The following is an 8,556-nucleotide window of genomic DNA, read 5'->3' as shown; positions in this document are numbered from 1 at the left end:
TATATATATATATATATATATAGCACCTTTTATATCTGAGTTATTTTGATGGAATGGCCGATGTCCGATATTCAACTTTATCACTAATATCAGCCGATACCATGCCAATAATATTGTACATCTCTATTGGAAACTATTGGGCTTTTAATGTGTGAGAGGAAGTATTAATAAAATGGTACTGTGAGAAATGTGTACACAAACCTCTGACTGCAAATAAAGCTTGTCCATGCAAGATTCGTACCAATCAATGGGTTAAAAGTTCCTTTTTTTTATTTGTAAAGTACAAAAAGTGTAATACAGTACTGTGTTTTGGTTATTTCTACATTTACAAAAGTTTGTATTACATTTGTTTAAACAACTGTGACCAACTGCATCTAACTGTGTGACATCCAGCTGTTTGAAGTTTATCAACCAAGAACGTCTTTGTCTTAAATTATCCAAGGAAATCATACACACCTGTCTGCAGAGCGGCCTATAATATGCAGACACTATGCATGTTTTATTGTAATGTGTGACAGAAAAGACTAAAGGACTGTGGGGGGGAAACTGTTTCTAGCAGTAATATTCTTAATCCCCTTTTTAAATTTTTTATTATTATTAACCTTTATTTAACCAGGCAAATCCCATGGAGATCACAGATCTCATTTGCAAGGGAGGCCTGGGCCTGAAGGCAGCCTAACATGCATGTTTTTGATCTGTGGGAGGAAATGGGAGTACCCGGAGAAAACCCACGCATGCACGAGAAGAACATGCAAACTCCACATATAAAGACCCCAGGTCCGACTGGGGATTGAACTCGGGACTTTCTTGCTGTGAGGGAACAGTGCTAACCACTGAGCCGTCGTGCTGTAAATACAAGCGGACAATGTTGTTCTAAAATAAATAAAAACATGAGTATGCATCAGAGCAAACCTTTGGTGCAGTGGTAGCTACACTCAAGTTTCTCCTTGTTGCAGGATATTCAACAGTCTACAAGTTCTGGTGAATTTTCTCATTTCTTTCTGGAAATGTGTTTGGGGACCGAGATGGTGTAGAGGCAGGGCAGCCGGCTTGGGACCCGAAAGTCCCAGGTTCGATCCCCAGTCACTGCACATCACGTGGCGTCTCTGGGCAGCACGCCTCATCCCCAAAATGCCTCCCGGGCGCCTTCAATAGCTGCCCACTGCACCACCTGGTGGTGGATGGGTTAAATGCAGAGACTAATTTCGCCATTGTATGGAAACATACAGTGCTGACATTGTGATGACATTATTATTATTATTATTATTTCTTGAATCAGCTCGACACAGCTGGCCAGAGATGGAGCTGCTGCTGCACAGACTGCTAACGTGGATTTATCACATTCAGTTACGCCCACAGGGTGCTGCTGCTCATGTCTACAGACCTCTCTGTCTGTAAAAAGTTGCACTCACAAGTGGCAGCTCCAGGCAGAGAACACTTCAGGGTTAAATGTCCACCGAACATCACAGAGGGATTCCTTGCAGGACTGAGAGGGTGCATCATTGGTTGTGTGGTGCAGCTGAAGTCTCAGAGGAGGGCTTAGTTGGTTTTTGATCCTGGCTAATTACTGAGAAGCTCACACTGGGAGTACTGGTATCTGGGAAGTTTTGAAGTGTGTCTGTGTGAGCAGAAAAATAACAGCGTGTACGTCGGGAGAGTGTGCTTGTGTGTTAATCACACGCTCTAAAATCTAAAACCCTCTGTGGGCTCCTCTCTGTCACCAAGGTGGCAGAGGAGAACGTCCATGCCTTTGTTTCATCAATCCCCCCATTAACGACAAACACTGAGAAACTTTAATTAACTTTAAGACTTTCACCTCTCTTTTTCTCTTTGCTTCTTGCACTGAGCTACTGGAAGAATTTAACCACCTAATTTCTAAATCCAATTAACGCCAATATTAAGTTCCCGCAATCTGCTTTCCTGTGTTCTCTTGTCTTGCGAAGCGATTCTCTTTTGTGGCTCGGACCGTTGGAGAGAAGCAGTAAGCTGAGCAGTGTATTAAACAGGGGTTAAGTTGTAATAAGTTTGGATTATTTGAGAGGAGTTTATTATGCTGTGTTATCCTGTTAGGGAGGTGATGTTGTGGCAGTGGACTGGTAATCCAGACTGTCTCACACAGTGGGTTTGAGTTCTGTCTCAGTGGATGCTGCCATTAAACATGAGTGTTTTGGACCCCCAGTTTTGGAAAAAAAAAAACAGACCCTCCCAATAAATCCTGTGAAATAACTTGAATTTTAAGCAAAATAAAGAAAATCTTGCAACAAACATTAATATGCATGCTAACATCTGGCCAAAACTATGCATTTATGCCTCTTGAAAACTATGCACCCCCTCCCCTTCCCATCAGCCTAATAGTGGTTCGCTCCATCAATCCCTGACATGGAATGAGTGCAACTGAAGATTAACAGGGTAGAAGGGGAATGGCCATTTTTCTATAGCCTCAGTGGGAACATACAATTTTTGTTGTTATACATAGTTCCCATGAAGTGATGCAACTGGGCACTTTGTTGCTAACCACCAGTTTAGTAGGCACTCAATAGCTCCAGTCACGCATCCGTGAGTATGTTTTATGTATATCGCATTGGTTGTTTAAAAAAAAAAAACTTTAGAGGATGTTTCAATTGGGCAGACGGTTCGGCAAAGCGCAGTTTTCACTACAATCCAAAAATCAGGAAATGTTAAGGACGTCAAACGGAGGAGTTGAGTGCAGAACGTTGGCGTGTCTGGTCTGGAAACATAAACCACAAGGATCAGCCCACGAAAACATCGAGAATCTGCTGCAGTCACTTTTATTATTATACTGGTGAATGAAAATATCTATATCAATCATTTTGTTAAACAATATCAGAGTATAACTAACTGTGTGCTGGAACTACTCTGTTCATGAGTTAGAACGTCTCTATGGTAGTTAGCTCAGCTATGCTATGTGCTAAACCTCCACACTGTAAACACTCACTCTGCCCACATATAAGAAGTGCTATGTGTTCTCATCATATGCTTCCATATAATGACGAAATTAGTTCTCTACATTTAACCCATCACACGTGAGACACACCCAGGTGGACCAGTGGGCAGTTACGTAAGCACCCAGGGAGCAGTTAGGGATTAGGTGTGTTGGACACCACGACATGTGGACATAGCAGGGAGATGAACCCATGACTTTCTGGTCCCAAGTTGGCTGCCTTACCTCTACACCACAGCAGCCCCTAATCATCTTCTTCTTCTTCTTTCGGGGTTGCTCAGGGGTCGCCACAGCGAGTCATCCTCCTCCATCTCACTCTGTCCTCTGCATCCTCTGTCCTCACTCCAACTACCTCCATGTTCTCTCTAACTGCATCCATATATCTCTTCCATGGCTTTCCTCTTTGTCTTTTTCCTGGCAGCTGCATTTCTAACATCCTTCTACTGTCCCTCCTCTGGACATGTCCAAGCCATCTCAGTCTGGTCTCTAACTTTATCTCCCAGTTGTTCAACCTGTGCTGTACCTCTGATGATCTCATTCCTAATCTTATCCATCTTTGTCACTCCTAAGAAGAACCTCAACATCTTCATTTCTGCCACTTCCAGTTCTTTCTCCTGTCTTTTTGTCAATGCCACTGTCTCAGGACCATACAACATAGCTGGTCTCACCACTGTCTTGTAAATTATTCATTTGACCTTTCCTGACACCCTTTTGTCACAAATCACTCCTGAAACTTTTCTCCATCCACTCCATCCTGCCTGGACTCTGTTTTCACCTCTTTACCACACTCCCCATTTTCCTGTGGACCCCAAGTACTTGAAGTCCTGCACTTTTGTGACCTCTGCTCCTTGTAGCCTCACTGTTCCAAGCTCCTGGCCTCCCTATCATTCACACACATGTACTCTGTCTTACTACGAATAACTTTCATTCTTCTTCTTTCAAGTGCATATCTCCACCTCTCCAAGTTCTCTTCCACCCATTCCCTGTTCTCACCACAGATCACAATGTCATCTGCAAACATCATCGTCCATGGGGATTCTTGCCTGACCTCATCTGTTAGTCGGCCCATTACCAGAGCAAACAAGAAGGGGCTCAGAGCTGATCCTTGATGCAGTCCCACCTTGAAGCCATCTGTCACTCCTACAGCACATCTCAATCCCACACCTCTTCCCTTGGCACCCTGTCATATACTTTTTCTAAATCAACAAAGACACAATGGAGTTCTTTCTGACCCTCTCTGTACTTCTCCATCAGCATTCTCAAAGCAAAGATGGCATCTGTGGTGCTCTTTCTTGGCATGAAACCATATTTGCTGCTCACAGTCATCTCTTGTCTACGTCTTGCTTCCACAACTCTCTCCCAGATCTTCATCGCGTGGTTCATCAACTTAATTCCCCTGTAGTTGCTACAACTCTGTACATCACCCTTGTTCTTAAAAATGGCCACCAGCACACTTCTTCTCCATTTCTCAGGCATTTTCTGACTCTCAACTATGTCAATGAATATTTGAGTCAAAAACCTCACTCCCATCTCTCTAAGACATTTCCAAACCTCCACTGGTATGTCATCAGGTCCTATGGCCTTCCCCATTTTCATTCTTTTCAGAGCTTTCCAAACTTCACCCTCACTAATCTTTCCCACTTCCTGGTCCACAGTTTCCATGACCTGTACTGTTGTTTCTCTTTAATTCTTTCATTCATTAGCTCCTCAAAGTACTCCTTCCATCTTCCCAACACACTCTCCTCACTTGTTAGAACATTACCATTCCTATCTTTAACAAGCCTAATTCCTTCTCACCCTTTAGTGTTCAGTCACCCACACAACTCATCTTACGCCTTCTGCTTTGCCTTAGCCTCCCTCCTTACAGGTGCTGGTCATTAATTAGAATATCATGAAAAAGTTGATTTATTCATCCATCCATTATCTTTACCCGCTTATTCCATTTTGGGTCACGGGGGTCACTGGTGCCCATGTCCAGCAATCACTGTGCGAGGGGCGGGGTACACCCTGGACGAGTCGCAAGTCCATCACAGAGACACATAGAGACAAACGAGACAAACAACCATTCACTCTCTCACTCACACCTAGGGACAATTTAGAGTTACCAATCAGCCTAACATGCATGTTTTTGGTCTGTGGGAGAAAACCGGAGCACCCGGAGAAAACCCATGCATGCACGGAGAGAACATGCAAACTCCACCCAGAAGGCCCCTGGACCGGGGTTTGAACCAAGGACCTGCTCGCTGAGAGGCAGCAGCTCTACCAGTTGCGCCACCATGCTGCCCTTGATTTATTCAGTAATTGCTTAATTCTATTAATTATTTCATTCTTAATTCTTATTTCAGTAATTGCAGTAAAGCTTATGCTTTTTCACATGCTCTACACCTTGTTTCCTGTTTTGGTGTGTTTTCATGGCAGTGTCATATACAGACCTGGCATAGGTACTACAGCATTTTGGGCCAGTGTTTCATGTGTTCACGAGAGAAAAAGATAATCATTTCCATGTGAACAAAGTCATATTGTTCACATTTCTATTCTTCAGCTGCTTGTGAATAATATTTTGCATCCATGTTTGCAACTTTAAATCTCTATATAAAGTGCTCAATGTGAGAATTTGATTGAGGAGGCTTTGCAGGGGAAATGCAACCTTATTTACCCACTGTGTTTTCTCTGAAACAAATGTGAAATGGTGAATGTATTCATCTTTCAAGATCTGCTTTTTTGATTTGTGGGTTGCAGTGAACGCTCACCTATTTTTCAAGCACTTCATGTGGTGAGAGGAAGTGCTGCAAAGTAAATTTAGGCCAAAGTGAACCTCTGCTCTCACATCTCCCCAGATTTCCCCTCTGCTGGAGCGCTCGCTGCGTGACCAAAGAAAGCCCCAAGGAGGTGTCGCTGTAATGCTCTGTAAATGACAGCTAATGAAGACGGTACATCCTCTCATTACTTTGTGTCTTTGAGGGCGGCTGTCAGTGGCGTTCAGATGATGCAAGCGCGTTCCGGTTTGATGTCGCCAGTGAATCTCTCGGGCTCTCTCCTCAGCGGTCAGGGTGTGGGGGCCCTCATCTCTGGTCATATCAAATATGCTCTCAATTAACGTAGCGTGGAAGGTGAGAGCTGTTTTTGAAAACATTTCTCATTACACCTTATCGCAGGGCCACGGGGGGGGGGGGGGGGGGGTGCGACATGAAGCAAATTAGAGGGAGAGGAAAACGAGAAGAGGGAGGGCTGGAGACATCAAAGTGTTCCTACTCTTCTTAAAATGAGTGATCTTATGTGAAAGATCCACACTACATAAAGATTAACCCCAATCACCCTCCCACACACACACACACAAGAGCTAATAACACACACACATACACACTTGAATTACTGTGTCAGAGGGTTAATGGTTATGAGCACGAGGAAGGGGTGGGGGGCATCCCTGCAAATTTACATGGGAATGTGGGTTCAATGTGACGTGATCGGACAGGACGAGCATGAGAGGTGCAGTGACACCAGAACCACTGCCAGCTCTCTTCAGGAACGCAAACACTCACATGGCACCGAGGCCTGGAGCTGATCCGTTTCCTCCAAGTTTCATCATCTCCTAAAGCTAGATGCCAATTTGACTCCTTTTTTTGTGACACAGAGGACTTATTCAGCTCAGTGTGTGGGTCGGTCTCACCTTTTAAGTTTCCTCTTTCTTCCTGCTTCCTGGGTCTGTGTGTGCATGTTTTACCTGCTTGTTGTTGTTAGCGCTTGTCAGGCAACGTGTTTGTATCCTCTGTCTTCCACACTGTGTGGATTAGTGACGTTGGCGGAGCTCACCCTCTCCCTGTGATAAGGGCGTGCGCCTCCTGCCTCCTGCTCCCCGCTTCCTCGTGCTCAATTTCAGATAGGGCTAATGGAATCTGTCCCGCACGATTGTAATGCCAACGAGACTCATTTTCCACGGAGCTTGGAAGTGTCAGCTTGGCAGGACAGTGTGGGATGGGAGGGGAGTGGAGTAAAGGAAAACCAGTGAAGAAAAGGGGCTGACGAGACTATGAGGAGGGAGAGGATGAGGTGGATGGTGTGTCTGTGTGTGGAATAAAAGGCCTTGTGGTTCTTTGAAGCTGTCATGTACTCACAGACACACAAAGCACCGATCCAATCACCGATTCCTGTTTTTCTGTTGCTTGAGTTGAACCATGAGTCTTCGTTGGACCGTTGATTACCACATGGTGATGATCAATCGACAACCCTCTGAGTAAACCCTGAGTAATATTCAACAAAGTTCAGTCAGGTCATCTGGACATTTCTTTTTTTTGTTGTTGAGACGTTTCGTCCTTCATCCAAAAGTGACTTAGGATGGACAGTGGCTCCTCGGACTGATGAAGTCCTTTGGATGATGGCAGAAATGTCTTAAAAAAAAAAAAAAAAAGAAGTCCAGATGACCTGCCTTAACTTTGTTAGATCCTGGATTATTGAGTAATGTTCTTGAATAAAGTAATCATTTGTCTCTTACCTGTGCGTTCTACAGAATCCTTTGCATGCACCTGCTGGATTCCTGTCTCATACTGAGCCATTGTCTAGAGCAGCGGTCTGCAATCTACGGCTCTGGAGTCACACGCGACTCTTTGGTCTTTGGTCTGCGGCTCATTGAAGCTTTGACCAAACACAATGCAAAATGGAAATTCATTGGTTTTTATACCCACAGTAAAGAGAAATTACAAGTTTTAGCACTTTTTCTGCAAATGTTTAAATGAAATTAGAGAAAATAATGTTGATTAGCTTTAGCTACGTCATTTATCCTTCCTCCTGCCTTACTGTAGGATCTTTCTCTCAAATCCACCAGAAATTCTTTGGAATACCTTCAGGACAAGCAGCCTAGAAGAAATATGTGGAATAATCAATTGATAGATAGATAGAGCCACGTGTCTTAGACCTATTAGAAGATTCATAACTGGCTGTAACTACCGTACCCACCACTGCACCCTGTATTCACTGGTTAACTGGTCATCATTAACTTCACGCAGACTCTCCCACTGGTACATGTTAATCTTTAAATCACTTCTTGGTCTGCTGCCTTCTTACATCTCCTCCTACATGTCACTGCGTGAATGCAGCTACAGCGTGCGCTCTCAGGACATTATTACCTGCAGTGTTCCCTCAGTGAGAACTGAACGAGGCAAAAGAGCCTTCTCCTACTCCGCTCCTGTTTCCTGGAATATCTTACAAAAAGATTTTGAAGCTCTTGACCTTGACTTCTCTAAGTGACTTCAAACATCTAAGTTCCTGGGAAAAACCAACGCAGACATGTTCCTGTTTTTAGTTTTCTACATCGCCTTTTAATCTAGCTGTTTTTTGCTACTATTCCCTTAATTGTCCTTTTGGTTGCTATTTTGTTTGATTGTTTTGATTTGTAAAAAAAAAAGAGAAACTTAAATTTGCATACCTATGACTATTTTATGACTGTCTATTACTGTTGTCGTTATTCACTGTTGTCATCACTCTTTGTTAAGAAATCAGGTCTCTCTTATAAATGAGTCCCTGGGGCTCAATGGGATTAACCTGTCTAAATGAAGATAGATAGATAGATAGATAGATAGATAGATAGATAGATAGATAGA

The sequence above is a fragment of the Nematolebias whitei genome, chromosome 12 (genome assembly GCF_014905685.2).
Source record: "Nematolebias whitei isolate Nwh7 chromosome 12, NemWhi1, whole genome shotgun sequence".
Lineage (NCBI taxonomy): Eukaryota > Metazoa > Chordata > Actinopteri > Cyprinodontiformes > Rivulidae > Nematolebias > Nematolebias whitei.
The sequence above is the reverse complement of the archived record's forward strand: the minus strand, read 5'-3'. Positions refer to the sequence as shown.